The sequence below is a fragment of the Ammospiza caudacuta genome, chromosome 8, assembly GCF_027887145.1.
Source record: "Ammospiza caudacuta isolate bAmmCau1 chromosome 8, bAmmCau1.pri, whole genome shotgun sequence".
Classification (NCBI taxonomy): domain Eukaryota; kingdom Metazoa; phylum Chordata; class Aves; order Passeriformes; family Passerellidae; genus Ammospiza; species Ammospiza caudacuta.
This window is the reverse complement of record NC_080600.1, coordinates 33980658-34004611: the sequence shown is the minus strand read 5'-3', so window position 1 is coordinate 34004611 and position 23954 is coordinate 33980658. Positions and strand designations below refer to the sequence as shown.

At 41.3% G+C, this 23954-nt stretch overlaps 1 protein-coding gene across 1 annotated transcript in view; it reads left to right on the top strand.

The window, feature by feature from the left end:
- The first annotated feature begins 9212 nt into the window (after positions 1 to 9212).
- MYLK (myosin light chain kinase) overlaps positions 9213 to 23954 on the top strand; it is a 195354-nt gene continuing 180612 nt past the window's right edge. Inside the window, exon 1 of the mRNA XM_058809539.1 lies at positions 9213 to 9329. The gene's annotated coding sequence lies outside the window, so the exon portion shown is untranslated. The remainder of the gene's footprint in view (positions 9330 to 23954) is intronic.

Sequence of the window (23954 nt, the reverse complement as noted above, 5' to 3'; positions counted from 1 at the left end):
TCCTAATAAACAAAATTTAACCTTTCACAAATTATTCCTCTGGTTTTGGGGGTGTTTTGTTTTGCCTTTTTTTTCTTGTAAGTGGTACCAGACAGGCAGTAGCCAATACTGATTTAAAATATATTTTCTCAGCACAGGGCTAAATTATGGAACTCCCTGCCACAGGGCACGTTGGAGTCAGAGTCCTAGCATGAGCTGAAAGAATCTGAATGTGCTCCTGGACACCAGCAAATGCTGAGTCTCAAAAGGAACAGGCATTAAGGTAGTGCTCCAGGAACAAGCTTTAACAGGGGAATATTTTAGGAAACAGGGTTCAGCCATGAAGAAAGAGCTGGGCAGCCTGACCGACAGAATAACTTGGCACTGCTGAGGTGATGGCTGTGAGGCTAATAAATACTGATTTGGCATTCCCAGGCTTCTAAGGAATCACAGATTTGTTTCCTACTTGGTAAAATTTCCCCTGTGCTGACAAAACTCCTTGTCTTGCAAAGATCAAACAATGTCTATATTTCAATTAAAGAGAAGCCGCCAAAGAGAAGGGCCAAAATGTCCTCTATTGCTTTTACATCTTATTATTAGTATTCCACATTTGAAGCACTTGAAATGCTGTTTCTACCATGGCCCATGTGCCAAAGTTCTTAAATAGTTGCTCAGTTGTCCTGTGAGCAAATGGAGGCCTTCACACTTTGTTCTCCAAGTGCTTTCTCCTCCCTGGTTCCCAGTAGGTTAAGATGTGTATGAATTAAATACACAAATGTGTAACATAAAAATGCTTTGGAGAAGGTTGTGTTTAGCAAAACAAATGGCCTGACTTGGCAGTTGGTTATTTGCACTGCAGGAGGCCTGTGGAGCCCCACTGGGTGAGGTATTTTCACAGGTCTGTAAAAGAAAATATTTTGCTTTGGGGAACACCTTCTGTCCCCCCTTGTGTCACAGCCTAGAGGTGGAGTTGGACTGTGAATTGCCCCTTTTATCTGGAGTCAATGAGCTCAGCTAAGTGGCCAGATCTAGCTTTCTTTGGTGTCCCAAAGCTTTCCTTATTCCCTAGTTATTTTCTTACTTTATTTCTCCAAGAACTACATTGACACAAACAAGATTAATTCCTGGCTTCTGCTGGTTGTTGGAAGAGCTGAGAACTGCACTTGCTGCCTTTAGGAGTGCTGTGATAGCCTCACTTGCTGTGGAGGATGCACCACGTTTTACCATGTTGGAACAGGTAAATGCCACTCACTGTGTGAGGAAAGCTACGGTAAGAAGGCTGATCCTAGCTTAAAGTAAATAAAGCTTCACCTTCCAGCTAAAGGAAAGCTGGAATTTTTTTCCAAGATATTTTAAAGAAAACTTGATCCTGCAACAGGAATCTGGAGTTAAAAATAGAATATAAATAGGAATATCTCGGGAGGAGTCTGTAAGTTTCCAACCTGCTCTCGGGGTTGGAGAACTCAGTGTGTCTGTGGTGTTTGCCCTACATGCTTTTAAATGCCATGGTGGCAGAAGTGGATTTGAAGCATATGAAATGTTCTTGGTCCTCTGTAATTCTTGGTATGTTGACAGAGCAGTTAATGAAAGGCTGTTTCAGCTGACCAGTTGGAATATAGATAGAGAATGTGCATGTGGTGAGGAGATCTGCATTCAATTACCCTCCTACCACAGACTGGCTGCAGACATGGCAATTATTCTGTGCCTCAGTTCCCTAATTCTGAAACAATGAGCTTCCTTTGTCTGACTTGTCTGTGTAGAGGAGATGCTCCTTGGGGCACCGATTGTCTCTTTAAATGTTTTTATGTTTTAGCAGTTAATACAAAGCAGCTCTGACTATCTGAGTACTACTGAATTTTCCTGCTCCTAATCAGAAGTGGTTAATTAGTTATTTTCTATCTCTGTGTTTAATTTTTGTTTTCTTTATCTAATATGGCAAAAATGTTTTTTCCTTGAATAACAGTGTTACATTTGGTTTTGGAAAACTGTCTCACGTGATGTCTTTATTTCCCTTTTTCCCCACTCCATCACAATTTAAGAATGTCAGCAATGGTGGTCCAAACTGCCATACTAAGCCACACAGACAAATTTTTCTTAGACCAAAAATTTTTGTTCTAAACAAACACATACAACTTCCACTGCAGAGCTGCTTCACTGCCAGTTATCCCCCTGTGCATAAAGTTAAATTGAAGTTTTCAGAGCATATTTGAGAGGCAAAAATATTACTACCCTGGGTGAATTTTAATGCAGTTTCTTGTGCATGTGTTTTATTCATATTAAAAATATCACTTTGGCACAAAAGCCACTTGGGCTGACTTAAAAAATGTTTGACCAGATAACAAGGAGATGTATCAGTCACTGGAAGCATTTCCAACTTGGGATACTTAATTAGACCTTATGACTGAAAATTCTTATGGTCATCAGAAGATCAACATTCCAACATATTCCTGGTTATATTTATTAAGTATTTCCTTTTTTGGTCCTAAGTGTGAATGTTTGAAAAAATGTTAATACAACCCACTTGACTTCACTGGCACATTTTACAAAAGAAGGAGGAAAAAATGTAGAAGCCACTGAAAAATAAAGGGTTCTTGCTTTGGAGAAAAACAAAGTTCAAGCCAGTGCTACAGACTGGCTGGAACTCTTCCACAGTTTTAAAAGGAAAAGACCCTATTGAAGGCTCTTTTCACAAAACTCCTTTACTTCCTTTGAATAAAAGAGGAACCGAGCACACTTAGCAGTGTGTAAAACACATTTCTTTAAGAGAAGCCAGCTTTATCTTCAAGTCCCAGCTAGTTAATCTGCTCAAAGTCATTTTTAACTTAAAGTCTGAGAAATCTGACACCACCACAGGGACTTAAAGCTTTTAGTCCAGATGGAATTTGCTGACAATACTTTCAGCTAGGGCACAAATAAAGACAGATTGGTTTCTCTCATTAAATTTGGTAAAAATGAATGTTTTCCTCTTTCAGGGGAAAAAAAATGAAGGGGACAAGTATTCATTTTCTCTCTCCCTATATCTGCAACTCTACTAGTTACATCTACATGGTATCTTCAGGTACATGTGCCATAGATGAGTGATGTGCAAATACAGCTGTTTTGGTAGTGCCTGGGAAATCCTGCATTCCCCTCCTGGAGGGGAGCATTCCCCTCAGTAAGTTGCATATTTTCACCTGCTCTGCAATAGACATCTGGCCATAAATCCCAAAGCCTGGGTATATCTGCAGCGCAACCGGGGTTGCCTTCCAAAATATAGATAGTGAACTACTTGTGTGAAACTCCTGCTGTGGGAGGTTGGAAATTCCAAATGTGCACTGGAGCATGGTCAGGTATGTGCTGCATTCACAGGTAACTATATCTTCTTGCATTTTTACTGTTTGTGTATTGGTTGATAACTGAACAGGATTTCCTGGCAAAAGCTTTTAATTACAAATGCTACATTACTCTCCCATAACTGTTGAAGTTACCTAATCTGAGCTTTGCCAACTAACAATTTTCTTGCCATGAATTAGGAAAACTTCAAATATATCTCCAAATTTATCATGTTTACTTCTTGAAGGCAACAAATACGTGTTATATAACACTTGCCAGACATTGTTTCTATCACACTGTTCTTCACTTTCATTCTCAAGGGTTGGGGTATTTGCATTCTTTAGCTTTGCATTGAAAAGAGAAAAAAAAAAGAAAAAAACAAAACAGCAATAAAATACGAATACTGTACATCTCTGTAATTATGCTGTAGCCATGTAGCCATGACCAGTGCTTCTTTCTTTAGCCTAGAAATTCAGATTAGAGACTGAAGGTTGTAATAAAAGTAAATTATACTCTGTAGCTGGCTTGGCTGGTCTCTGTATGCATAGCAATGGGTACTAACTCCAGATGTAATGGAAGCTCTCCACTGTAGATTATTGAGAAGAATATAACTGTACTTTGGTAGAAACAGTAATAGGCATATTTGCTAAATTTTCCCAGCCTCTGATGCATCTCAAATTCCCTTTGAGTTTAGCTCTGCTGAAGTGACAGCTCTAGGACACAAAGCTGTGTCTTCCCCATTCACTGTTCCCATTTCATGAAAAAGGACACAGCTAACTGCACTGTGCACAGGGGGAAGATTTTTCTTCTGTTGATTATCTTTACAAAAAACCCAAAGAAGATTTGTGTTGCACATTAGGAAAAGGTTCTTCACCCAGAGGGTGGCTGGGCACCAGAACAGGCTCCCCAGGGCAGTGGTCACAGCACCAGCTAAAGAAGTGTTTGGACAGTGCTCTCAGGCTCATGGTGAGATTCTTGAGGTGTCCTGGGCAGGGCCAGGAGCTGGACTTTGAAGACCTGTAGGTCTCTTCCAGTTCAGGATGTTCTGTGACTCTATGACAGATTTACAGGGTCAATGTGTTTCTCTGTGTCCATTTGCACAGCTCTGAGGAGCCTCTCCCTTTATGTATGACATGAAAACCAACAGGACCCTGCTGATGGATTTCACTCAGCAACAGTCAGAAGTAGTTACTGTTTTGGATGCTGTAATTTATGAAAGCTGAAGTTCTCTGCCACCACCTGTGGCTTTAGAAAAATGAAGATGCAGGATATTTGTAGTTCAACCAAATATTTGGTCTGCTAGTCTGAACAGTCTATTAGTTTGAAACACAAGTTGTGCAATTTAGTTGTGCTATTAAAATCAATCAAATTGCTAGATCTTCATTGTTTATCCACTAGCTTATCTTGTTCCAGCCTCTAAATACAAGATGATAAAACAGCTGCTGAGTTTCCAAATCTGAAATTTCCCCAGCAGCCAAAGGCTTACAGCCCTGTCACCTCTTTCCATCAAACATAGAAGTATAAAGGCTCAGATACCTGCACAAGTCACCAGATAGGCATGAACTACCTGTGTGGTCTTTTGCTGGCACATCTAACCAAGTTTTCTTTCTCCTGAACTGAGTAAACTGATGCTGGCCTAAATGTTGTATGTCAGTGTTAGTACTGCTACTATAATGTCTGCCCTCTTGGTTTCCTCCTTCCTTACATACTCAATCTCCATTTGCAGCATGAAACTCACAAGCTTTTAATGCTTTCTATGTTCACAATCAGCAAAGACATAAGCAGGATGAGGATGATAATTTAGTCTGCTGCAGATTTGGGAAGATATTATAGAGGCTCACTTTTTAGAAGATTATCTTCTAATCTCAAGAGGCTAGAAACTGCATTGCTTTTAAAATGTGTGCTTACATTCTGAAAAAAAGCATTACAAGCTCCTGTGTCAGAAATAAAAGAAAGAATGGGCTCTGGGAAATGGACAAATGTGCTCCTTTCCAATAAAGTTAATTCCCAAGTATCTTATTCTAGCACTTTCCCTGCTTAATTAGGGGTCATATCAGAAACAAGCCCTAAACTTGAGCAACTTCTGGAGCAGAACTGTAAGTGAGAAGGCAGCACATATCAAAATACAATGGTGTTTAGGTACCTCCTGAACTTTATCCTGAAAGGAGCCTAAAGGATTTTACAGAAAGATTTCCACCGAAAGAATGAATGGGGAAGAAAGCAGAAGGCAAAAGGAGAGGTTATCTTTACTCCCTCTATGCAGTGCTGCTCCTTGTTCTCCTAATCACCTGATAATCATCTGAACCCCGTAGTTCAGCTTCAGTAACTCACTTTTCCTAACACTTCAGCTGGGTAACTTCATCCTTCACTCGTTTCCTGTGCCCTGCCCTACAGAAGCTATATAAGCTCTCTGAGGGCTTTGTTGGTTACAGTCCGTGGCTTGTAAGCTACAAAAATCTAAATGTAGGTCAAGATGAGTTGAAATCTTTTAAACACAGCCAGCCGCTGTTTCCTAAACACGTCCCTGGAGCAGCTGCATGGAGGATGTTTACAATTAAAAAACAACCCTCAAGCAGCCAGTTCAGAATGCACAGGATTACTGTAGCCAGCAGCATTCATTAAATGTCATATCTGAACTTTCATTATCTTGAGCTTGATCAGATTTAAGATCAGCCTCCAAAGAAGTGGAACTATTGACTTCCAGCATCCTAGAGGGCTCTGAGGACAAAGGCCCAGCTAGAAGACAAATGGTCCCAAAAGGACTCTGGGGATGAACTGTGTTTGGACTTTAAGTGTTATGTCATTCTGGTTTGTGCTAGGATGGGAGATCCCTCACTTGTTTTTTTTTTTTTTCTTTTTCTTCTTGATCTGACTTGTGCAATTAAAAAACCCAACAAAGCAAACCCCCAAAAAAGCCCAGCAAAACAAAACAGGAAAAAAGATGAGCTCTGCTGAAAATGAGTCAATCCCTTGAAACCCAGCAGGGGCACCGTCTGCTCTCCTTATGGAGCTCAGTGGCTTTCATCACGATTCAAGTGTCTCCTACTCCTCCCTCTCAGCTGAAGGCAGATGTGGGTTCACTGGCAACACTGGGCCTTGTTCTTTGTGAGTGTTTAAGGCCTGAGCAATCATTTTAAATTGAAAGCAGAGACAGTGATGCTATTACAAAGATTGTCTAGAGCAGCGATTCCCAACTGGTAAGACATGAGAATGTTTACAAGAAAAAGGTTTCATGAAGTCTAGGCTAGAAATCAGCACAGAAAAGCATAACCATGATGCAGAGCAGCATCTTCTTAACAGTTAAAATATGTTGAGAAGAAAACTCTTTCCAAGAAGGTGTTGGCAGTAGAGTCTTCAGTCAGACCACCGAGAAGGTCAAAGCAAGCTTGTCCCTGGCTCTGTGTTACTCTTTGGTTTTCGTGTACTTTCTGTATTCTAATGCCAAATAATCATTTATCTACAGAAAACAAGTGTTCATACAACAAGCATCTTGCTTTTAACAGCTCATGTGCTGTGGAACTGTGTGTGCATGCACTGCCATCTGAAATCCACTATGGACAGACAGTCATGCACGTCAGCAAAGATCAGGGATGGATTTGGGGTGAAGAGAAAAACATTTGGCAATCCAGAATTTGCCAAAACCATGCAGTGAGAAGGGAAAAGCCCAGGAGTATCAGTCTGGCTGGATGTAACCAGCAGAGAGAGAGGTTTAACGGAGCAAGTGAGGACTGAGGTACTCAGAACCTCTGACAATAAAATAACTTTTCCTAAAGAAAAGTTTTCCTAAAGAAAAGTTTTCCTAAAGAAAAGATTCCCTTCTCAGTGATTCTGGTCAAAATAAAAATAAGCAAATAAATAAGTAAGTCTCTATTAACCTATTTTCAAAGTCCCAGAGCCTTTAAAACAGCAAAAGCATCTTGTTCTCCTAAAGGAATTAAGAAAAAGAAAACTAACACTGCCTCCTCCTGAAGAGTTAGCAGCAATTTCCCTCAGTGCACTCCCTTTGTACTGCACCTGAAAAAGTCAAAAGCAATGGCTGTAACTTTTCACGGACTCATGCTGGTAACTGCTTTCATTCTTCACAGAACATCAGGAATGATGCACCAGGAAAAGGCAGCATCCTGCACTGCCACCATGAACAGCCTACTAGGGTTGCAGGACACATGCTCTATCAATGGCAGAAAAATTCACCTCAGAAACAAAATGGAAAACACTGAGGTCTCTGCAAATATAAAACTCTTGGCATCACAGCAGGCAAGAACAGCTTTGCTGTGACTTGCTTATCTTGGTCCCATTTTTCTGAGTTGATGGCTGTTAGGATGAAACAGTAAGGGAAGAGAAAGAATTGTATCCTGGGCTGTGGTTTGCTCCATCATCCTTAAAAGTATCTTGGTGCCTGGTGAGGAGACAGGTTTTCTACGGCTTGTACTTTTTCTGTAGCAGTTCAGAACCCTGCATTAACACACCTAGCAGCAATCTGCAGCACAGAAGAACATTAGAGGACAGAAAAGGAAAGCTTAATCCACAGACCTGGGCTTTTTGTATGTCTTTCCCCATGTGTGTTTATGATCTGGCTATAAGACCATTTCAAATAGGCATTTGATTGGATTTTTTAAATGTGCAAATGAAAACGTTAAAATATCAGAGTGGAAAGGCTTCAAGTTCTCAATGTATGTGATTATACTACCTTTCCCCTTCTGGGTCTCCACATTATAAAACAGCAGTTCTAAGATCTTATTGTTGAAGAGGATTCAATTTGTCCCCATCTCGCATTTGCTCGTCTTTCTACACTACTTTAGTACTTAACACAATTACCTGTAAATGGTTTATTAAAAGAAATCCCTTGCCCCAGATTTGGATGTCCCTAGGCAGATGTGCCAGAGCAGGGGCCCTAGGCAGGCCCATGGGGTGGGGGAGGCAGGGACAGCCCTGAGGCCCCCGTGTGCCTGAGAGAATGCCCAGTGGCTGGCATTGGGACACTGCATGGCAGGGCTGCAGCTCCACACACACCCCTACACTCCCCATACACACCCCTCGGGCATCCTATCCCAGCCCCATGCAAACCTTCACATACATCTTCTGTGCTCTCCCCTATATGCAAGCTGTGCAGTTCCTCCAGAACACACACAGCTCTCCCATGTGTATTTCATTCCCATCCCATGAGAGTCCATAAGCACATTCCTCTACACTTCCCATACATGCACCCCATAGACACAAGGTCTATAACTCTCACACCCCCAGAGACTCTGCAGCGCACAGCTCTTACGGCACCCATGTGCATCCCGACAAACTCCTCACACACCTCGCAGCCAGGTCTGGGCACCCTCCATCCGCAGCCGCCCCACCTGGGCGAGCCGCGCTCCACAGGAGCCGAGCTGGGCTGGGCTGGGCTGGCCTGGCCGTGCCCCTCCCTTCGCTGGCCCTGGCGCACCCGGGGCTCCCCCTGGACCCCCGGCCGCTGCCTTGGGAGCCGCCGCCGGGAAGGAGCGAAGGGCAGCCGCTCCCACCGCAGCAGTATCGCCCTGGGCACCGCTTCCCCTGCGGGCTCCGCGCTTCCCCCGCTGCCCAGCCCGGCCCAGCCCGGCCGAGCAGAGCAGAGCAGCAGGTGGGCTGCGGCCGGAGCAGCAGATCCAGGGCTGGGCAGCTCGGGGCGAGGCGGCTCCGGAGCGTGGGGCTCTCCCTGCCCACTGCGCCCCGGGACGCGGAGGGAAGCCCGGGGGCGGGCACGGGCGGGGGGTACCGCGGCATCCTCCGCGGGGGGAGGTGAAGTAGGCGGAGAAGGAGGAGGAGGAGGAGAAGAGGGAAACCTGCTTCTCCGGAGAGGCGAGGTAGCGGCGCTGCAGCGAGCCAGCCCAGCGGCGCGGGCTGCGCGCACATGCCGGGCTTGGAGCACCGGAGCCGCGGGATTCCGGCGGGAGGCTCAGCCCAGCTCCCGTCCCTTCCCCGGCGAGAGCGGCAGCTGGACTCCGGCAGGGAGGAGGGCTCACCTACGGCTCCCCTCCTGGAGTGCGTTAATCCCAGAGCAAGCAAACCTGGTAGTAAGTACTTGTCATCTTTTATGTATGATTTTTTACAGTTTTATTTTTCTCTACTGGCAAGTAGCAAAGGATTTCTAAGATGAAGCATTTATAGGCTCGGCTGTAAGGATAATCTCTCTGGCTCTCTCTTGGCCTCCTGAGCCTTTCAAATATAGAGATACATATGTGGAGGCACATGTAGCAACATTCCTTCACTACACATCTACATCTTTAATGTTTCAGACAAAATGCATGTACTGGGATTTTATTTTTTTTTAACTTCTGCTGTTTTCAAAGTAATTTGTATCATGTTGCACAACATGCTTAGTCTCAGAGAAGGATAAATCCTGGTGACACCACTTAAACATCCTGTATGAGGATGGGGGATGGAGATGAATGTTTAAAATCATTAACTTGGCAGAGGCAGTGAAATCACTTCTCTGCAGGCTGCCTTCACGCTATGGAGCAATATGTTTTTGGGGATTCTTTGCCTTTTAATCCTCTTTCCTGTACATGCACATCTGGACTCTGGCCTGGCACTGCTCCCTGCACTCAGGCTGGAAGGGAGTGGCATGGTAGACTAGCAAGGGCTGGAGACCAGGGATGAAAAGACAGGGGATCCTTCCCTCCTCTTGCACTTTAAAGACACTTTTTGCCCTAGTCTTGTCTTCTGCTAAGTAAATCCACAGGAATACTCCTAGAGTCGGGAAGTGGAATCAAAAGTGTTTTGAAGGCTGCATTATTCTCCATACAAAGGGAATGGCTGAGAGGATAAGTGCAAATACCTGATTCCACACCCTTCTTCTAAGGGGTTTCCAAGCATTTGGAGGGGAGGGCGGTGTGAGTGTGGAGTTACATGACATGCAGAAGGTGTGTTCCCCACTAGGACTCTACAAAATTATGCTGCCTCTCTCTGGAGTGCTGGAAATGGCATTTCTGTCAGTGGAGCTGTAAGAGAAATAGTAATTTCTCTCTCATTTTAAATGTCTAAGAGGATAACTATCTTTCTCCTGCTACTTCCTGCACACATCTTTATTTCATTTTATTCTGCTAATGACTTGCATTGTTTTTTGCAGAATATGATATGTGTCTTCCTGTGCAACAATGTATTTGCTGAGATGTTTCTGGAACTAGGTTCTAGGAGAGCATTTTAGGAGCTTTCTGGTTTTATACCAAAATTATATTTACTAATAACCGAATATTTAATTTTCATCTGGCACATATCCAGTATTTTCTGTTTCCTTAAGTGATACTGTTCTTCTGTAGCTGGTTGCTGTGTGCTCTGCAGTTTGTAACAAAATGCTCATGACAACACATTTTCATAGTACACTAACGTTACACCCATCCTTAGCCTTTTACAAATGAATGCTACAGGAGAAATGTTTTAACTTCAGAAGTAACTGGAGTGATTTTGTTGGGTGTAGCAGGAGGACTGCTACAGAGGACCAGCCACTAGAATGATAGGCAGGATGTCCTGTGCTGGTGTGTGATCTATTACTGGCATTTAACCTTTTTAGATGGACATAAGCAGAAAGGAAATGCCTGGTTTAATAAACATCACAACTAGAATTTTATATAAACGTGGGAGGCTCACACCAGTTAATGGCACTGACCCCATTTTTATTGGTCATGTAGGGAAGTCTTAAAAGGTCTGCTGCAAAGAAAGTTATAAATCAGATACTCTTCTGTTGCAAGCACAGCATATGTGTCCATAGCTTTAGTTGCCCTGCTGCTTGGTGCAAAGGAGAATGAAGGAAATCATTCAGTGAAGTTCTGTTGGTTTGCTTGTATAATGCTGGAAGGGAATTATAAAGTCTGAAATAAGCTGAGATTACGTATTGCCATTGGCTTAGGTTAAATGTAAGAGACGTGTAATTTTTCACCAGTTTTTGGTCTGTTTCGTGTTCTCTGTTCTCCCTGGCTCCGTTAAGTTCATTAGGACTTCCTCTGGGCGATGATCCGACTTTTACAGTTAATCAAAAGCCATACCAATATCCTTACACAGGCCAAATACACTGTACTTAGAAACACTATAAACCAGCAGCTACAAATTACTTTCAGAGTCCTCCTAAAACAAAATGCAGATGTAAATAGAGTTCAGAACTTCTCCAAATGCTGTGCCTTAATGCTGTGGATGTCTAAATCCAGAAATGTGCTCAGAAGCTCTCTTTGAGAGCCATGTAAGGAGGTGGCTGAAGTTTCTGGTTAGACTCTGGAGAATTGGTAGCCACAGTCTGTGGTTGTTGGACTCTTCTGGGTAGTTTGAATTCAGGTCTGAGCATGGGCTGGAAGTGATCCTGGTTTTGCAGACAGACTCATCTCCTTTCATTCATAAACTTGTCAAGTACATAATAAAACATGCTGTGGTTGTTTGCTGTGTTTAGAGCTGTGCTCAATAGCTTTTCCAAACTTTATTCCACAGGTATGAGTTAGGAGTAAGGAAGGTAATTTTTTTCTTCCCTTTGCTGATTACACACTCTTCTCTCTTTGATGCTAAATTACTCTGGTTTTTTATGACCTCCCATGGAAGATGAGGTGATCCTTTCTGTCATGGCTCTGGAAACACCTTGCTGCACCTGTTGCAGTAGACTTTCTAAACTTTTCCTGTGGCATCCACTGCACCAAACAGGATCTTAGCGAGCTTTGTACAGCTGCCTTCATCCCACTGATGGCAATGCTTCCATGATGTACATTAGGGCTACATATGTTGTTTGGATTTCAGCACTGGATGCAGAGAAGATATGATTAATCTATAGTGCTGAAAAGGATTCATCAGTGAGGCCAGATGGTTCCAGGTAGAATGGACTTTGGAGTTTTTTTTAAATTTAGCACAGCTTTAAATGCCATCCACGTTGTCTGGGTTTTACTAAAATCTGTGTCTTTTACCGTATGAGTTTTGCTGAAATCTGTGTTTTTTCTGAGTAATTGTACAGGGTCTATGGAGTGTGCTAGAGCAAGGTCTGAGTCTAATAATGTTTTCATTAAGCCTCTCTACAGACAGAAGAGTAAACTAATTGCCAGACTAACATGTCATTTGGCTCTGTGAACAAGCTACTGAACACTAACTTATGAATGGAAACTTAAAAGGCTCATTAGCAACCTGCTACATGAAAGAAATGCCAAAGTGAAATGAAAATACATTTATATTCCTGTTGTTGTTGCTATTAAAGCTGATCTAGAATTCCAGTTTAGTTTTTGTGGGAATCTTAACTAATTTCATAAACTTTTTTTGCCTCTGACCTTTCAGCAGCTGCTCCTTCTATAAAAGCTAGGAATAACTGGTTCTGCTTTAGTAGGAATGAAAGGGGAATTGAGCTCTATAGAAATGAGGAGATTAGAGCTCCATGAGGCATATACCCATTTAATGCTGCTGGAAACCAAACCTGCTTGAATAATCTTAACTCTCGCTTCTGGTGAGCAGAAATTCTAGGGGAAAAAGAAAAATTCCCTTAGTGACTTATTAACAAAGGCTTTTCAGGTTTGCTGGGATTTATCATGTGAGCCTAATCTACCTTTTGTTCATCCAGTTGGCAGGCTTTAAGATTTAAAAGGGTCTGCAGAAACTCCTCCCCCAAACTCCTTATTTAATTAAAGAGGCTTGGTGCATTATTTACTTTTAAGTCTTCCATTTATGTGGGAACAATGAGTTTGGGTTAACATATTGTAAAATATTTGTGAATGCTGCATTATAAGCAGGGAAAAGAAACAAACTTTGGCTACACCTTCAAATTCACTGACCTAAATGGGTTCAGTGAGAATGACTGAATGTGAGGCTAGACATATGTAAATGTAAAGTATAAACACAGGTGTGTAGCTCTGCAACTAATTTGTCAGCCTCTGTAGGTGATTTAAAGGGCCTGGAGGAGGGTTAGTTTCATTTGCTTCTCTGAGAGTCATTGGATATGCAGATCAGGCTTTGCACATACCAGTAATTTTTATATTTTGCTTTAGTAGTTCATCAAAGACAGACTGGTAACTGTAGTTCTCTCACTAGCTCCCCCAGTTCCTTCTCCTCCCCCACTCCATTCATCCCTGTAGCTGTGAGCATCAAGTTGCAGATAAAACGACTTCTGAGAGAGCAATGGGATGCAGCTCTTGCCAAAGGCAATTAAGTGCTTAGGATTACAGTGTGCTTTACAACGTGTGTTCTTGCTGAATCCCTTTCCTCTTCTGTTTGCTGGCACTAAGCAGTTTCTTGGCACTTACCTTTGTTGTAACAAGTCTGAGCATTGCTAAACTTCACTACAGCATGTCTAGCAAGCTGCAGTGTCTTCTGTTTTGAGGATAGTCTTTCTGGTGATTCTTTACTGGGAGTCAGCTTGACCTCATCACCTTTGCTGTAATTGGATTAAATTCACTCACTTGCCAAAAACACGACCAGCTGACAGCATATTAATTCTTCAGACTGAAGTGCTGTTTTGTATGCATAGGTTCCATGGTACCAAAGGTATTTTTAGGGCTTGTGATGCAGCCAGTGTGTCACAGGATACAGAATTGTCACAGAGGGATGTTTTCAGTTATTTTCTTCATCAGAAAATGGTTCAAACAAACCACACATTCTGTATGAAAGTAGAATATGTAACCTGTGGGAGAAGAAATTACTTGCTCTATTTGCCAGTCCTGTGCAACGCTGCTGCGTCTTGTGAAATGTGATAAACTGCCCACAGACATCCTGGCTGAGGAAAGTGAGTGATGGCTTGTGCTGTTTTACCCACTCAATGCAGTTTATTTTTAATTATTGCACAGCAGGTTAAAATCATTATTCCGAGTTGTTGTTTTACTGCTTTTTTTCTGTTATTCTTCAGCAATCCTGTGATTGGAGGTATTTGCAGAGTGGCAGGATGATATCTGAACAAAAGAAATGTATCCAAAAAGGATCCTGGAACTGTGTAGTGAAGGATAATCTGATCACCAACCCTGTAGTTTCACCCAGAGACCTTTTATATACTGTTTAAACCAGTGTAATCCAGCTTTCAGTGGGAACCACTGCTAAGCAGCAAAAATCACTATCCTGATTGTTAGCCTCAGCAAAATGTTAAAGGATGAGTGAGTAATGGGGAGAGCAAGGACCAAGTTGCAAATACTCTTACAAAGAGGATTTGGGAGACACAGTATGGCACAGGCACTCTGAGATATTCCAAATAATGAAAGGATCCCAGTTTTAGCTTTTCTTATCTGCCTGGAAGTACTGCAAATTTCCTGTTTGCTGCAGAGGCCTCTGAGAGCTGTGCTTTGCAGGCAGCATGGGCCAGAGGCACTAGAGCTCCCAGCTCTGTATTCCGAGCAGGGCATTGTTGCACTTGATTTCAAGGTGATGTTGCTTTCTCTAAATTCTATAAACTGATGAACATTTCCGGTGCAAAACAATAGGCAGACAAGGTGAGACAGGGGTGTGAGATTTTCCATGTCTTCTAAATGACAGTCACAATTTAATTTACTACGTGAATTAGCAGTGCAAATAATCACCAGGATGTCTGCTCTAATACCCTATTATAAAATGCATGTAGTTCCCTAATATTTTTGGCAGTGTTGCTTATTAGGAAGTTGCTTGTCTCCTAATGGAAGACATGTATCATTCCATTAATTATTTATAATAGTACAAGCAGTTTTTTAAATACTGAAGTAAAGGGTTTTTTTCATTCACATGTTTTATGTCGTGTAATTGGAATCAATGTAATTATTAAAAAAATTAAAAAACCCCTCAGAACCAAAATACTGACCGTCTCTTCTGGACAAAAATTAAGTCTGACTGGGCGAAAAGAATAAAGTATGTGGCCATGTTCTGTAAGAAGCACTCACAGAGTCCAGGTTAGACATACACTGTATGTTCTTACACTGTTGATTGTATCAAAAGGAAAGTTACAAACCAAAAGCAATAAGCAAGCTGTGTTTAAAATACGCAGGAAAGGGAAATTTGTCAAGAATGGGCTGCTTTATTTAGGCTATTTACCTCAGACCTTTTAGGATCATAAGCTTTCCTTTCCTTTGGTGAAGAGGATATTATGTCAGTACTTTATGTCTGAAAGCGTTACCGACACATCACTAGTTTAAGTCCAGCCTGGTTTTGGAGGTGAGAAACCTCTTCAGTTCTGTGCAGTGTGAGTTTACAGCAGAGCTGTTGTGGGTTAGGCTGTGTGGCACAGGCTGCTGCTGCTGTTTCAGAGCTGACATTGTGGTCCTGGTGGCCTCGGGGGTGTATCATGGGCAGGGCCTGAGAGAACATCACAGAGGGAGCCCTGGCTTGGAAACAACAGCTGGTGTCTCACCCCCAGCATCACAGCAGTGCAGTTCCTCTGACCTCAACAGAGTTGCAGCATTCATGGCTTTCAGTGACGTGGGAGCAAGACTGGGCCTATATTCTTTTAACTGGTCTATTTAGCAGCTCTTTTCCATATGCAGTCTCCATGCCAGTGACAGGAGCTTCCTGGAACTGACAGCAGACACAAAAGACCCTCTTCTCTAAACCACTGGACCTTAAGAATTTTGAAAGGATGTTACAACAAGCCTCATAATACACCATTGTCAGGCTCTCTCTGAAGAGGCCTGCAGTGGTATCACACCTCTAAGCTTTCCAGAGGGGGTGTGATGACCCCACATGAAAAAAAATACAAGAGTAATGGTTTGGGTGGCTATGAGGAATTTTATGGTACTACTTCCCCTGGCTGTAACTTGAAACCAGCTGGAGGCATTTAGTGCTAACTGAACTTTATATAAAGAGGCAGGCAAATATCTGAGCATGTATCCTGCAGGTTTTTCAAGAAGGGATCTTGGCTTGTGAGTCTTCTGGCTGCCTCTTTCTCACAGACAGGGGAGTGGTGAAAGAAGGTTTGTTTTATTTTCTCCTACATTTCCCTTTCTTCTTCCTACTCATTTTCCTGTTCCTTTGCAGCACAGCAGTTTTTCATGTTGCTGTGAAAGTGCCTGTGCTTGTGAGTAGAGTGAACACATTTGAATGGAAGAGGCCGTGGGTTTGGGAAGTCTCAAGCTGCAGCATTCCCAAGGGAGGGGCAGGATTTGCATTCCCTCCCTCAGCCCTGCTCAGGGATGTGCCTAAAGGTGTGTCTGTGGGATGGCAGGGGGTATCCAGGAGGGAATCCCCTCATGGTGAGGGGGCAGGAGCGTGGCTGTGCAGGCCTGACCTCCCGCCTTCAAAGCACTTCCCGCCATTTTACCTCAGCCCCGGCCTGTGGGACCAAGGCTCTACTTGGGGAATTTTGCTCAAGTTTTATGCTAAAGTCAGCCTGAACTTCGGCACTGGGGTACTTATTGATGAAATAATCCCATTTTGTGCAGAGTAAAAGTCAGTTTCATGTGTGTTTTCTTATGCTTCTAAACTCAGCCAGCAGAAGCATTACTCCTTCACTTTACCTGAAATTGTGCTTTTATCGAGTTCACCTCAGATGACAATGAAGTGTTGAGTTCCCATTCAATTTATTTAGTTCTTCCCTGATACAGAGCTCAGTTATATTCCTTTTCCAAGGCATTTCCAAGCTATAGCTGTGGATGTTGATGTGACTCTGGTTAGCCTGAGGAGAAGTGAGAGCTCGCTTCCTGACTGGACCACAGTGACAGCAGAAAATGAGGTTACAAAATAAGGACTTGCAGGCACCTCAGCAGCAAGGACAGTCGGACATGGTCAGATAATTCTTCAGGTAAAATAGTGTGGGCCTTGTTCCATTCTCCATGTGTGCTGTTGACCTTAAACTTAATGTAGGATCCTCTAACTGCAAATGCTGTACCACATTTTGCTTTGTCTCAGAGGGTGAAAGCAAACATATATGTGTAAATAAGTTTTAGTAATTGTTATTCCATTGATTTTGTATTATATTGTACTTTGCTGGACAACTGTGGTAACCTTTGAACTTGCTGAGCAGTTCATAAGCACTGCAGGATCCTGTGGGTTTATTATATGCACATACACCTATAATACAGGTCCATTGTATTAGTAATGTGTGGCTATTGATAGGGGACTGTAGTAACAAGCCTACTCACTAAATTGCAGAGAAGAAAAATGCGTGATGTTTCATGTCTGTTCATGCCTGTCATGATTTCTGTGGTGAGCTTTCCACTGCTAATTCCTATCTAGCTGGTTTTCTTACTAGTGTAATGTTTTGAGCCAGATTGTGTCACAGACAGGAACGAGAGAACTTTGTCAAACTTTGTTAGTTTATCTGTGTAGCATAATTTTTTTTCCTATAGGGCCAAACAAAAATATTTTTAAAAACTGTACGAGTAACAAGATAATGAAATAAATTGAACATCAAAACAAACGATTTATTGTCTTGAAAACAAACTTGCTGTAATTGCATTTCTTGTGAGTTTTTTTTTCTCTTGTCCAAGCTAATATTTTACTTACAAGACAGGAAATTCAGCCTTGCTGATTGCACTTTTAGAGCTATAAATAACTTACTGTCTTCAAAGATGGTATTAATTTTAAAAATGCTTCTAAAATGAAACTTTGATGAATTAAAAATTAAATTAGGTAGGTAAAATAATTACTTACTGTACTGTGTGTACAGATGTTAAAGGTGTTTTTAGGCAAAGGGTGTTATAAGAGAAGTTCTGGCACTTGTAACTGGTCTAAATTGTTTCATTTCCTTTTCTTTGCTGGTTGTATCTGTCCCTGTCCCATTCTAACCCCTGTCATGAGGGGGAATGAATATTTGCTTTCTATCACCTTGCTGTTTGTTGGGATCATTGCTTATCCTCAGGAAGTAGTGTTATGTGTAGGAACTCTAAGTTGACCTAAAAAATTAATAACTTTAGAACTGCCTCAGTGTTCCAGTTAGACCAGTGTTGTGTCTGGCAAGTTAACAGGAGAATGATCAACAGCTGTTTCTTGAGATCCATTTCTCTCCACACATCTCCAGTTTCCACAGCTCTTTTGTTTAGGGTATTAGAGGCTATGTACCTGTTTAGTCGTTTAGGTGTCTATTTATGGACCTGTTGACTGGAGTTTGTTTAATCCCTTTTTGAACCCATGAACATCCTTTGCCTTCAGTCTTGCGTGACAGCAAGTTCCAGAAGCTTGTAACCTGCTGGATAAAATGTCCTTTCTATTTAAATGAGTTGGTTGCAGTGAGTACTGCCTTGTTCTGGTTTTGTAGGGTTAGGCAAACAACTGTTGTGCATTTAGTAGCTCATGGGTTTTTTGTTATACCTGGTCATATCCACTACATATGCCTTCTTTCTGAGCTGGGGACTCCCAGCCTTTTTAGTATCTCCATTTCCATCTGGTTGTCCTTTTTGACAGCTTGGTAATGTCCTCCTTAGTCTGAGGAGAACAGATCACAGTATTAAAGTTGTGGGAGGGCTCAGGCTGTGAGGAGAAATGTCCTGCCTTCCTCTTTTTCTGAGGATTTCAATGATGTTGCTGGCTTTTTTTGACTGCTGTTGAACACTGAACCAAGGGCTTCAGAGAACTGTCAAGGATGGCTCTGGCTTCCAAGTAGGAATGTTTAGAATTGATACTGCCTTGAGGAATTACTACACTAAAGCCCATCTGCCAACATTTTCCTCAATCATTTAATTTTGTTATTGATGAACATGCTGAGCAACACCAGTCCCAGCACTGATCCCAGGAATTACATTGCTGATTCTTCTCCATTTAAAAAGCCTGTGAAGCATTACTCTTTCTAATGTTCACTCTCCTACTTCAATGAATTCAGGCTTGCCAGATTGTGGTTTCCAGGTTCCCTACGCAGCCCTTTCTGCAGCTGGAAGTTATGCAAGCAAGATTTGTGATTCTCAGGCACAGACACTCTCTGTAGCTCTGGCTTGCATACCTTGGCTAGTGATCTGTAAATTCATATTTGAGTTTCTTCAGAACTTGTGTGAAAATTGTTTTGTCTCAGTGCTTTATTAACATCTAGCTTCCTTGTTCGGTCTGGTATTTCCTGATTTTACTTCAGATTGCTCTGGTTCCTCTACCAGATTTGCAACAGAGAGTGCACTGGATGTGTACATTTCCCCAAAGATTTCATCAGTAAAGGCTGATGTAAAGAATTCCCTGAGCTTCTTTGCTACAACTGTATCATCTCTATCTGTGTTTTATACACCTTTGTCATCCAGCAGCTGGACTGCTTTTCCTAACTAGTTTCCTGTCCTTGATGTATTTCAAGAGCTGTTTACTAGCACAGTCATCTTTGTTTGCAGGCAGTTTTTGGATTGTCTTTTAGCCCTTTTAATTTCCTGCTTACATTTTACTTGCCATATTTTATGGGCTCCCCTGTCTTTACTTAAGCAATCCATTTTCTGTGAGCTGACCTATGCCCTGCAATACTCTCCTAACTCTCCCTGAGTCTTCCTGCTTTTTGAACTGCTCCTTTTGAGTGTCCTCTTTTTTTTTTCCCCACATCCTTACATTATTCTATTTCTTAAAATTAAATAACTGTACATAGGTTTTGTTTGATGACCCTTACATCAGAACTGTTTTTTGTGTTACTTAACAAGTAGCCTTTATAGCTTTCTCTGGTTTGGATGAAACTTAGAAGTTTTGTTTTCCACTGGAGAGCTGTATATGGATCTAGAAAAATGATATTATATCATCCCTTTCTTTTGCACAGGGGCTAATACTGAGTATTTCTAAACATCCTTACGTGTTCTTAGTGTATAGCACCTATTAATATTGTACTACTCTGTGAAGCCATCTATCAAAACTGAAGGGCACAAGCTTTGTATGAAACTGTCTGGTGCTAATGGAGCTGGATATGTTATTGCCTTTTGCATGCATACAGGATGTGCAGTGGTAATGAAAACTTTGCATTTCTGAAACCCTGAACTAAATTATATCTAAAATTCAAAACCTATGCACTTGAAACATCCAACAGGAAGAGAGCCCTGCTTTTCCAGTTTTGCAGACATGAAAGAAAACCTGAAGGAGAACACTCGGTGGTTATATGAGAAGTCTCTGTGGACATGTTTACAAGAGCTCAAGTGTGTTTATATTTGTTCCTGTGCAATTACTGGAGGATTGTCCTTATTCCATAAAACATGTGTATGTATTTGAAGGAGGAGTACAGGTGTTTACTCTCTACAGATGCACTTTGAAGGACTGCTTGTACAGATGCAATCCAGCATTGAAACAGAATATGCAAACAAATTATTGCTGAATAATAGTGCTTGGCTAGTTGAAACTAATATTAATCAACAATACCTAGGTAGGTGAATAAATATAGGTACTGTCTTCTTTTTGCCCTGACCACAGGATTAAAGCCTTTGTGGTTTTTTAATTTTATTTTTTTTACCACTGTGGCACACCCTGTCCCCTGCTAATTGCAGAATGTCTCGCATTCTGTAAGTGGATACACCTAAATTTGCAGAGTTCATCTCTTTGAGCCTTTACTTAAGCTGTGAGTTCTGGACCAATCTTGCTTCAGATCTAGCTATGTGTCTCTGCTTTGTTGTTGAAACTCTTGGATTCCAGCCTGCTACATTTCTTCCAGGACCAGAAAGCTGTTGGAAGTGTATATGCTGTCTCTGGGTGATGACTTTACTGATGAATTACAGGAGTTCCCCCTCCTATGATGAGCTAAATAATGAAGCAGAGTTCTATATTTCTATAGTTACTGCTAAAAAATGAAAGTGAAATTGTCCAGAGCAATTTCTTCATCAAAGCTGACCGAAATAACATCTGTGGTGAAAACCTGTGCCTCATCACTTCACTGTGACACGTGCGAGGGAAATGATGTTATATGAAGCAGTTGCTTGTCATGAGAGGAGCTGATCTTCATGATACAGACAACTTCTTACAGTCCTGTATCTGACTAACCCATTCTCTTGAGTGATTTCTTATCAAGTGAAATTTCTGTGGCTGTCAGGATCTTTTGTGGCCTTAACTTTTGTGGCTTTAGCTGTGGCATTATTCTCACTGCCAGGCTTCAGAAGGATTTTCATTGTTATCTAGAGAACATCTTCTACTTTGCAGTTGAATTGGTAGCTTTATATAGCTACTGCAGCCAGACTTTCACTTGTCTAATATTTAGGTATCAATAATCTCAACAGGATAATAATTCATTGCTTTCAATTAATTTTTGAACTGTACAATACATTCCTTAATTTGGATTCTTTGCAGGATCTCTACTCGAATATTTCATGAGTGCTATGGTCATAGTCCATAATACTTTCATCACTAGGTTTCAAAACGCTTTACAAAAGAGTATCAGAGAGAAAGGAGTTTGAAAGGACTTCTCTAAAGCCTGAAAAAAGGTAAGAAAGATGAATCTTCTGTTTTTATGTCTGAATGCAAAGTTGTCTTAATTATCTTTAATGCAGGCTTAGCCTCGATTTAGCTTAATGTACCAGAAAAAAACCCCAAAACCAAAATAGTCACTTACAAATGCAAATGTACCCATGAGAGTGTTTAGGTATTATCAAATATTTAAACTCTTAGCTTTAAACTGCATGCTTGACATGCAGAATTTCTGGAGCTCACTAGAGAATTTTTTGGGGGTGAATTTTTTAGTCTAATTCACTGTGAGTCTCTAATGTGCAATTATTTTTTCCCCCTACTTGAAATTTAATATTAGTTCTATTAGTTCAACTAGATTAATTAGCTCAAAAATATGTGCTTAATTAAGTGGCAAGCCAAAAAAATAATTTCTTCCAAAACGAGAGATTCAACTTCTGAAACTGTTTTTACATTTACTATGATGACTTATTATCCATACCTGTTCTAGTCTGTTGATCAAGAAGCCCTTTAGGTGCTTATAAAGTAGACATGGAGCTACTACAAGCTGAAAAAAATAACCCTTCAAACTTATTACATGGACTTGTAATAAGTCCTGTACCTTGCCCCTTCCAGATGACTGAGTTGAGGTCCAGTATCAGAACTGGATATTATTATTTTGAACAGCTCTGTTTAACTTAAACTCAGAACAAGGATTGACTGCTCCCTTTTGTATGCTGGAGTTACACAGTACAGCAATTAACTGGGAGTTGTGTTATGCCAGCTTGCTGTGCAAACACTGAGGAAGGCCTTGTCACTGCCTCTGAAGAGTTTTGTCCAAGATGATGAGCAGCTGCTTACTTCTAGTGCAGTGATATATCTACAGATTGATAGATATGTATATAATTTTTCTAATGGGGAGCTGTACTGAACTGATAAAACTGAGTACTTGTGATATGTTTGTTTCTTTAATCTCAGGATTTACTGTACTTCTGCTTTTACTCTGCTGCTTTTCAAAAGTGTCATTTCATTCATCTTGTACCATATTCAATGGTGTTGTTAAAACAGATATCTCAGAAAGTCATGTGGAGGTTTTTCTCATTTGAGAAAGATAGGAGACCAGAATCTCAAGTAACACCTTTTTTTTTTTTTTTTTTTTTTTTTTTTTTTTTTATTTTATTACTATTTTTTCCTCCTGAGTTGTTTCCTTTCCTCATACTGTAGAAGAAAACCATTTTCAGCTTTAGACTTCTGCAGCTTCAGTTTCCAGCCCCCGGGTTTTGGTATGTGTCTGAGATAACTTTAGCATCTGGTACTGCTGGGTTTCCTCTGAAGGTACTGCTCTGAGTGATAAGAAAGCTTATAACCCTCTCACACTGAACTTTGTATGGGTTTTGGCTATAATATGCATATATGTATATATTTATATTTTTAATCTATTTTCCCCAGTCTCCAAATCATTGTCATGCCCCATTTAATTCTCTCCAGACTTTTTCAATGTCCTTTTAAGGACAGGAGTGAGGTGGAAGACATTTTCCATTTTGTGCTTGTGCGTCAAACTGAGGCCTTGCTTGAGCTTCGAAGTTCTCCAGAATGGTAAATTTAAACCAAACACTGGGGAACAAAATGCTAATGCTATGTGCTTTTTAAAGAAAAAAGGAGGGGAAGATCTAACTAGGCCCTGGGGATCCATCTTCACTGTGCCTTATTACCACAGCTTTATCCTTTCCAGTTCCTAAAGATGCTGTCACTATTGAACTCTAATGACCTGATTAATGCATTGGAAGGATGCCTATAGATTGTGGTATTGATATTATTTCCAGATGGCTTCCTGGCAGGCAGATTGGCAACAAGATGTCATCTTTGTGGTGATGAGGAGGAAGAGTGTGGATATTTTATTTTTTATTTTAATGGAGCTTGTCTCAGCAAATAAATACCAGTCATTGGGTCAGTTGGTCTGAAAAACAGTAGCCTTGTGGTAAGCTGAATTCTGTAGATTTATTGGAGTCTATAGAGTAATACAGGAAAAGGATATGATATCTATATTGCTTGCAGAGACTTAAGAGCCCTGTAATACCTGCTCCTCCTTCAGTCAGCAGGGAGCTGTCTTTTGAAGCTGCATGTATCCTGTGCATGTGAAATCTCTGGGATAATCCCAGCCGTGTTTCTTGGGGCAAATACTGGATTTCACAGGATTTAATTCAGAGAATTGAGTTCAAGCAGTAAAGCAGGCAGCAGCTGTTAAAAATTCCTGAAACACCATTGCTTAGAATTTTCTTCCTGTATTTTTGCTTCAACCAGGCAGCACTGATCAGGCTCAATATAGATGAGAAAGAGTTAAATTGAATTACTGACAATATCCAGTGGGTCAGACTGAATGAGCTGCCCTTTTGTGACAGCAGTGTAGTGTCCTGCCCACTTTTCTGACCCACAAAGAAATTGCTTTTTATTAGTGACAGTGTTTTGTGTGCATGATGGCC